Here is a 9618-nt window from a genome sequence, read left to right as displayed (position 1 = left end):
CAGAAGGCTAAGGTACAGCAAAGTGTACTGAAACGTACTGTCCTGGAGAATTCATTGAAGAGGCTTGGCTGATGTTGTGTCCGTACCTGTCTCGGTAGCCACGATTGCTGGACTGGCTTCCCCCAAATAAAAGAACTTTTTTAGGAATTGTCATACATAAAATAGTATTTTCTAAACTTCTCATTGATTGTTTTTCTTCTTACTTATTCTTGGCTGTCGTTAAAGATTAGAAAGAGCAAGAGGCAAAAATGGTGTTATACTTGGTGAATGTATTACCGTCTGTCTGATTAATAATTGGGACAATCCAAAGTGTGCACCTCCCCACGCACGCACGCACGCGCACACACACACACGTTTCTTTCTTAGCATCCAGTGAGAATGGATTCAAGTTTTATATTGTTGTTTTGATTTTTACACAACTATATACCAAAGTAGTAATGTTTTCATTCCCCTAAATGGGTGTGGTATAGATAAACATGCTTACAAAATGGCTAGGAGACTTTGATCTTGACTGGAAAACTACACAGATGCAATGAATATGTACAAATGATGAACATCATTTACTATACAACATGTCTAGACTTTTCCTAGACCCTAATTACTGATTAATGTATTTTCTGCAGTTTGTTAGTAGGTTGTCTTGATTGTCGGAGTTCATGTACAAATATAATATATTCATTTCTATGATGAATAACTTGGTAACTTATTAAAAACTTCTTTTTGTGTAGAGGATATTAAAATTCAGAAAATATTGCAAACCATTAGTCATTGTAACAAGCTCTAAATATGATTACAAAATCCATTTTGCAAGTGTTATCTATTGATTTATACTAGAAACCAGTGATAACTATACTACCAAGAGTCAAGCAGCAATTATAGTACCTATAGCTTTTCTAAGACTGCTCAGAATCACACATGCACAGCAGGAAGAGCAGGTCATGACTGTCTAGGTGCAGGATTGTTTCAATTTGGTTCTGTCTATGAGCTGTTTCAGGAAATTCAAATTCTAAATGGTCCTAGCATGCCAGAAAACCTAAAGACTCAGTGTGAGAATTTGTAACATTGTTCTTGTGATATTGGCACCGTGTGAATCAATAATGAAAGCATTAGGTTTTGGTCTCACAGACTGAGAGGAGTGCAGGAAAGATGGAAATCTTTGAAGTTGACAGTATTGAGCATGTAATATAAAGGATTAATTGTATTATAATTCATAGGTTTTACAGCAACGGCTGACAACTGTTCAATTTTCTACTTTTTTCTGTTGATACCTGACCTATTAAAAGTTTCAGAATACCTCCGAGAAAAAAATAAACATTAAGTTTGCATAAATAATAGATTTAGACCCTGGGAGCCATATAGAATATTCATGAACTGTGTTTATATTCACACAGCTTCTCTAACACTTTAAATTTAACATGTTATGAGTAGAAAGTATAAATGTACAAATTTTTCTATTTTATTAATCTCATGTGAAAACCCAAAGAAAAGTGGTGTTACTGTTCATTTTCTTAGAAAAGGCTATTTAATTGTTTGAGGATCATTTAAACATGCATAGGTGTGTGTGTGTGTGTGTGTGTTTAATTAGTCGTTCTATAAGCATGGATTGGGGACCTTGCTTTGCAGAGGATCTTGCTGGATGCTAGAGTTACTCTTGAAGTTTGGTTTCATGGAGAGTTGGATATTGTCATTGAATTTATACCAACCAACTGAAATAAGAACATGAATAGAAAGAGAGTGTTACGGCTGAGCATGACACTTTAGATTTCCTAACCAGCACTCTTAGCATTCTAAGAAATCATATTAAAATGTGTTCATTAGTCGTTTATTTCTAAAATACCTAAGTGTTTCTGCTTAGTGCAACATTTAAATATAGCTAGCCAACAGACCTGAAATTACTTTGAATAAACTTATTTTGAATTAAAAGATCAAAGAAAAAGTTTGAAGTATTTATTGAAACTTATTGTTCAACAGTTCAGCTGCGTTCCTTTGTATTGTCCTTCAAGGGGCATTCATTATTTTTACCAATAACTAGAAAAATATCCCAGGGTAGCAATGTGTTGGAGATACGATTCTAAACCAATTTCAGAAACTGTGTTTCTATGAGTCAGAAATAAAGGATTTTCACGCACAGTAACGAGCATATTAGCAAGCTCAGTCGACTTGTGTCGGCAAAATAAAATTGGTTCACAAGTAACATTAATTGCTTTTAAATGAGAACCTAGCAAATTGGCCTGGGCCTGAGAAAAAATGATGTTTTATTATATGGCTGAAATATTAAAATTAGACTTAAAATAATCTGAGTTAATGACTGGACAATAATCTCTTATATAAAATTTATTTTCACTAGGAGTTTAATTTACATCATTTTGCATTGTGAATTATTTAGCGATTAGAGGAAACTGACAAGTTAGCAGTTGTAAGACAAACACAGAGTTACAAGAAAACAGCTTTTCTCACTATTGACAACATATTGATTCATAACACTCTGAATGTTGTAATGTGTCATTTCTGTTTGACTAGACCACGTTTCCTCTTGTGTTGTCAAACCAAAGCAGACTTACCTAAAGGAACTGTGTGTCCTTAAACTAGTTGTAGGAGGTTAAATGTTAAAGGTTAAGGGTTAGTTTAAAAGCATCATCTGCCTAGCTGCTTAGCTTTAAACTGATCAGTTTAATGAAAATCTGTTTTACAGATGTTGTTTTAATGTATTTGGCAGGATTTAGGCAGCTTTAACATTAGACATATGCTAGTAAAAATTATTTCTTTATTTGACCAGAACAACACCTTTCCTTTTATGTTTAAGGTAGAAGACTGTGGGTTATGGTATTTTGGCAAGGAACCCAGAGGCAGATCGTGTTGATGATCTTTCCATATGGTCTACAAAAAAAAAAAATACCTTTATGTCTATTGCTAAATGATGACTGCAAAAACAAACAAAGCTGCATTCATTTTTTGGCTGTGCTATTTTTTCCTAAGATTTTTTTTAAAAGAATTTTGTTATTGTTGAGAAAAATCTTTGGCATTTCTTTAAATGAGAATCTGCTAAATAGTATAAAGGTTTAATTTTTTTTTTTTTTTTTTTTGCTCCAGAAATTTTAAAGATGAAAGAAAATTGACTCAGGAAAATAAAACAATAAGTTGAAAGTACAGATTGTGCATGACCTTTGCTTTGAATGTATGAATATATGTTTAAAGTACAGTTAACATAAACTTAGTTCACAGATAGCACTAACTGGCCATAAATATGGCAGTGATTTTCAGGAAGCCAATGTCATAATTGTTTTCTTGATTTCATACTATTACATTCTTTACAAATTTTAGTTAATCGTTATTCACATAGTGGGTCCTCAATAAGTATTCATCTCATGATTAATGGCCTAAGAAATAAATTGACAAATGTATTAAAGAAATCTCACTTTAAAAAATGCATTGTAATTTTCTCTATCCATAAATGATCCCAATCTTTTTCTAAAGAGCCTGGTAAAAAGACATAATGAAAACCATTTAGCACTACTCCTTCTAACTGAGGAAGAACAAGTAAGATCTTGGCAATATTTCAGATTTACAGTTTAGTTTGTTCCTGGCTCAGTGTGGCCAAGCTTTTCCTGGCCAGCTGATTGGTTGATCTGTCACTCCATGCAGTGCATACACACGCTCTTGCTGCACCTGCACTTCAGCTGTTCTTCCAGTATTGTTTGTATTTTTAAGTGAGGTGTTCTCTGCTTTGTTGGTTCAAAGTCAAAAGCTTAATTATACTAGGTTTTTTTTTTTCCCCCTTCCTGCATCTGCTGGTAGCGAGTAGTCTGTCTGAATTCCACAATGCTGTTTTCATATTTGGATTTCAAATTGGCTGAGAGCAGTGAACAAATCACTTGTCTCTATGGTGAGCAGAGAAACACACGTGGGATTTAGTCCTAGGTAACTTCTAGTGTAACATTCCCCCAAGGAGCATTTTTTTGGGGGTTTTCTCATTATCCATGTTCTGGATGAAAGAATCCGGGTTAAGAACTAAAATCAAGGCGTGGGGGAGGGTTGCAGAGGAAAAGCCAAGGAGGTATACTGCGAGAAGCCCGTGAAAAGGAAGCAGGAACATGGAATAATTAGCTTTACCTGGCTTTTTGTTTCTTTTGCTGTTTTACTAGTAGGAAATAATAAGCTGAGCAGTTGGAAGTTAACAAAGAGTCACAGATATTTTCATTTCAATAGGCCAGAGTTCGACTTCACAGTATAAAATAAAATATACCAGATATGTACCATTTCAATTATTGAACTGTCATTGTCCTGGTGTGATGGTAAAAGAGGTCAGGCGATAGTGTGGCTCACATTTGCATAAAAGCCATTGTGCAGAAGGAAATTGGAATACGCATGTTTCTCAAAGACAACAAAACAGGGTCTTCTGATTCTTATTCTAGTCATTTGAGTGATGAAGAATGCTATTTCCAAAGATAAAGAAGAGTTATTTTTTTGTTACTTAACATTAACCTGAATATGGAAATTTTTGCACTTTTTGTTAGTTTCAGATTTATGTTCATTTCAAGGTTGAAATGTGGTATGAAATTTAATTCTAGTTTCAAGATTTGTTTGAAAAGGTAATCGCAATTCAAATTATTTGTATTGTAGTGTCATATAAAAAGACAAGGCAAAGGCTGGAAAAAAACAGTTTCTGTAGTAGAACAATGTGTGCTTGCATAATACTTGTAACTAATAAACACAGATCATAAAGAGCAGTTGGTTAACTAACAGCCACTAATAAATCACTGGTGCTTTCAGATCACTATGTAATTGGCAAGACTGTGTCTGCTTAGGTTTTGAGGTTTGGCATTTGCTGAAACATAGCCTGGTATGGTAACATGTCTGCATCAGAACAAATAGAAACTTTCTGGATTCATTCATGCATTTGTGTGGGAAGGAACATGTTACAATGTGAGCTGAGAAGTCTCTATCCACCATAAAATTGTGGTAGAGGAGCTATTAAAATACAGGTAGGTAGATAGGTAGGTGGGTAGGTAGGTAGGTAGATAGATAAGCAGATGCATATCTAGATTGGTATATATTTAGCCCAGTGGTAAATCCTCCTGCATCCCATCCTGGAGTACCTGAGTTTGGTACTTTTGCATCTGACTCCAGATAACGCAGTCCTGACAGGCAATAGTGATGGGCTGGACAGTTTGGTTCCTGCCATCATGTGGGAGAACTGACTGCTGGCATTGGCCCATCCCAGTCCTCATCACTGTGGGCGTTTGCATAGTGAGCCAGATTATTTGTTTCTGTCATTTTGCATTTAGATAAATAGACTTTAAAAATATTTAAATTATTATTATATTATTATTTTTTAATTTTATTGGATAGTTGGAAACACAGATCAGGTTTATAGAAAGAAGGAGAAACAGAAAGATCTTCCATCCAATGGTTCATTTCCCAAATGGTTACAAAGGCCAGTGCTGAGCTGATCTGAAACCAGGAGCCAGGAGTCTCTTCCAGGTCTCTCCACATGGGTGCAAAGTCCCAAGGCTTTGCACCATCCTGCTCTGCTTTCCCAAGACTGAAGTATGGAGCTGGGTGGAAAGTGGAGCAGCCAGGACATGAACTGGTACCTGTATGGGATCTTGGCACTTTCAAGATGAGGATTTAGCCATTGAGTCATTGTGTTGCACCCAATAAGTAAACTTTTTAAAGAAGATTTATGTTATTGTTAATTGAAAGACAGAGTTGCAAAAGGGAGATTGAGAGAGAGAGAGAGAGAAGAGGAGAAGAGAGATATTCCATTTGCTGCTTTACTCCCCACATGACCTCAAGATCAGAGCTGGACATATCTGAAGCCAGGAGCTAGGAGTTCCTACTGGATAGCCCACATGGGTACAAGGGTACAAGAACTTGGACAAACCTCTAGTGCTTTCCCAAGTCATACGCAGTGGGCTATATCTGAAATCGAGCCGCAGCCAGGACATGAACCTGTGCCCATGGCAGGTAGAGAAAATCAGCTACATCACAATCCCTGTTCTAAATAAACTTTTTAAAAAGGTTTTATGTAAACAAAAGACTTATACAAGACATTTGCAAGTTATTTCTATCATGTAATGATAGAAAAGATGATTTTTAATGTGCAAGACTTCATCAAACGCAAACTTTAAAGAAATCATGCTCTGTCTTTGGAAACTTCTGTTATTTTCCATATGCTTTGCTTTAACTGAAGCTACTGTCTCCCTACCCATCAGGCACAACGATATTCTCTTCCTCTCTGATTTCTTTCATATTTTATCCCACCTGGACTTTCACTTTATAGAGATACCCCATGTTACAAGATTACTCGTTATTCCACAGAGAAAATTGGCATTTCTTTACTTAAGAGGAACACATTTTTATACAAAATAGACTGGTGTATCACAAAGGAATACATTTTTCAGAATTCACTTTTAAAATAAATGCTTAATTTGGATAAATTTCTAGTGATTGAGGAGGAAGCATGGTTATATTAAGGGTCAGATTTTGATAGCATGCTACACACACACACTTAAGCTATCACACCCTACATCAAAAACAAAGTCAGGAATTCAGTGTTATCCCCGAAGAAACATGTCAAATCATATTTCATGATTTACACACACATTAATTTTGTATACGCTCATTCTGTTTTGTGAAATATAAATATGTTATAACCAACATTCATGAAGACCTTCCTTGTTAGCACCCTGAATCATGCAGGTAATGTGGAAGGATGTGTCATCTCTTGCGTTTCTTTGGCTTGCAGCGTCCCATCAGTAGAGCTTGTTGAAACTGCTAAAATGTTCAAATGGGTGCCTGGATGCCATGCAGTAGTGCAGCCAAAGTCATATGTTAACCAGGCCTCACACTGCTGAAAGGGTCTTGGCCCCAGTGTGGAATGAGGAGGAGCTGTCATGTGTATAATGACCGCGGTTCGGCTTCCAGAACATCTGGCCTGCCTAAGTTCTACTGGAAATGCTTTACCGAGTTTGCTTTGAGTCTGAGCCTATGCTCAGGCTGTGTTCAATTAGATGTGGAGATTTGTTCTTTATTCAGATAATTCAAGGCTTGAAAGGGACCCCTCAACCCCTCGTAATTATCAGTATGTTTCAGGACAGCATGGAAGGGTATTATTTATTCAAAAAGTAGGAGGGCAATAATGGAAGCATAGAGTTCTATAGCCATAAGGAAATTTCCCAATTTTGATTTCCAATAAGCACATACTGTGTCATATTGGGTCTCATTCTGGTGGTGGGAGATAAATCATCTTTCTGAAGAGTTACTCAAAGAGAGAAGCTACTCTTAAGAGGATAATGCTTTCAGATTCATTCTGCTGTCCAAAATATAGGTTATATTTGGGGATGAGATGTCAGGGACGTTAATTAAGCAGTAAATCCATAGACCCAGCCACTTAATTTTTCATGAACTTTCCCCCACAAATGGCTAGTCTTCTCCACAAATGAGTAGGCAGGTCTTGTCTTCTGAGTCATGGCATAGTATCACTTGTATGATCTGACTTTCTCTTGTTGTCCTATTGCACAGCAGGACTTTATAGGTTAGTTTACAAGAGTTGTGGCAAAGTGGGATTTGAAGGCAAAATAGAGTTTTTCTGTTAGTTGGAACATGAAGATGCTTGCTACCCATGTGTTACATAGAAAGTGCTAGGTAGTATTTTATTTCATTTTGTTTTTATATTCATTTACTAAATGTTTTATTTTTCCTGCCTTTAAGGAAAATGACATTTTCTGAAAGTAATTCTGATATATATTAAATGTGCACATGCAACTATGAAAGCATAGATATACTATCCCCTTTTGATTCAGTTTTTCTTAAAGTCTTTCTTTCATTGGAAGTATTGAATAATAAGAAGAGACACCTTCTCCTGTTTTTTAAGGAGAAAGCGTTAGGGTCATAATTTTCCATCATGCGATTTTTCATTAGTGCAGAAGAGGTTTACGGGTGAAAAATGGCATGTTTCTGAATAACTGTTGATATAAAATTAGTGGAATGCAGGACTGAGGGTAGAAAAGAATGAGCCATTGGTCCATCCAAATATACATATTACTGTCAATTTATGAAGAAAGTGTTTTCTTTTTTGTGTGCAGTAAAATTTTATTTATTTACTAATTGAGAGGAAGGAGAGAGAAAGAGAAATTGGAGAGTGAGAGAAGGAAGGATTTCAATCTCGACTCTGTTTTATTCCCCTAAATGTCCATGAAAGCACAGTGCTGGGCCAGGCTGAATCCAGGCACCAGAAGTATGATCCGTAACTCTCATGTGGGTGGCAGGAACCCAAGACTGTGCAACAGTAGCTCTCAGGTTATATGTGCCATAGTAGGAGGCAGGAAACAGGAGCCAGGGTCAGGGGTCAAAGTCATGTGACAATCTGACATGAGACGTGGGCATCTTAACAGTCAGTGAGGGCTCAGAGCACTCACTCAACTGACTAATCCTCACCTTGCAAGAGCCAAGATGCTACATGGACACTAGTTCATGTCCTAGCTGCTCCATTTCCCATCCATCTCCCTGCTTACACCCTGAGAAAGCAGAGGAAGATGACTGAAAGTCTTGGGATTCTGCACCCACCTAGGAGGCATGAAACAGCTCCTGACTCACTTCCAGCCATTACTGTCATTTGCGGTGTGCACCAGTGGATGGAAGATCTTTCTCTCTGCATCTCATCTCTGTAAATCTCTCTTTCTAATAAAAATAAATACTTTTTTAAAAGTCTGGAAAATAAAAGTCTTAAAAAACAATTACATGAAACATCCTCTTTCTACATTATGTCTGAATGTATTTTTATTATGCAAATCTATCTTTACAGTGAGTAATTCTACATAATATAGGCACTATGTATTTTTACTAAATGGCAAAAAGAAAAAAAGTGAAGCAATTATCCAGATCATGCAGTGATGATTTAAAAGACTACACTGATATATCCATGCTACTGCATCATACCTTCTGAGAACCTTTTCAGCAGGTCCTTCTGGATGCTCTAGCAGAGATCTTGCCAGTGGTGAAGATGAACCACTTTCTGCACAGTTTTTGATAGATGATATTCTCTGGGGATGGGCCTGGGAGAAGTGAATGAGTACAGTTACAGGAGGAGACAGCTGCATATATCTCAGTTCTTCCAGATTTCATCATCTGGAGAACAACAATGTTTGAAAACCATCCAACTGCATGATCACAATAGCCACATGAAGCACAGGGGAAGCCATGTGCAAAGTTTTTTTTTTTTTTTCCCCAAGGGCCCTATTATCAAAAGTGAAATCAAATCCAAGTATTTTGGGGGAAGTTGTCCCAACAGCCTTGTAGTCCTCGGGATGCACTATCTACCCCAGGTCAGAGCTCTCTGCTCCGGCTGCTGCATTCACCATTATTGTTCCTTCACGCTTCACACCACAGATGTCAAGATGGCTGATATAGGAATTGGGACTTAGGGTTGGCAACCCAACTTGTCCCCAAGTAACTGAAACATTGGCAGTACATATGGGTACTCAATGGGCCACCTAGCTGTTCCCAATAAGAATTGAAATTACTGTCCAGCTTGCAGGAGACCATGTAACATTTCCTGTTAGGCAGGCTGGGCTTTAACTGGCCGTTGGCTGCCCCAGAGTCAGTCGTATCATCCAT

The 9618-nt window shown here is 37.0% G+C and overlaps 1 protein-coding gene across 1 annotated transcript in view; it reads left to right on the top strand.

Moving 5' to 3' along the window:
• Positions 1–9618, top strand: part of ZFHX4 (zinc finger homeobox 4) — a 198983-nt gene that overhangs the window by 27396 nt on the left and 161969 nt on the right. The window lies entirely within an intron of this gene.

The sequence above is a fragment of the Ochotona curzoniae genome, unplaced genomic scaffold (genome assembly GCF_017591425.1).
Source record: "Ochotona curzoniae isolate NIBS_2020 unplaced genomic scaffold, NIBS_Ocur_1.0 contig_1071, whole genome shotgun sequence".
Classification (NCBI taxonomy): domain Eukaryota; kingdom Metazoa; phylum Chordata; class Mammalia; order Lagomorpha; family Ochotonidae; genus Ochotona; species Ochotona curzoniae.
The sequence above is the reverse complement of the archived record's forward strand: the minus strand, read 5'-3'. Positions and strand labels throughout refer to the sequence as shown.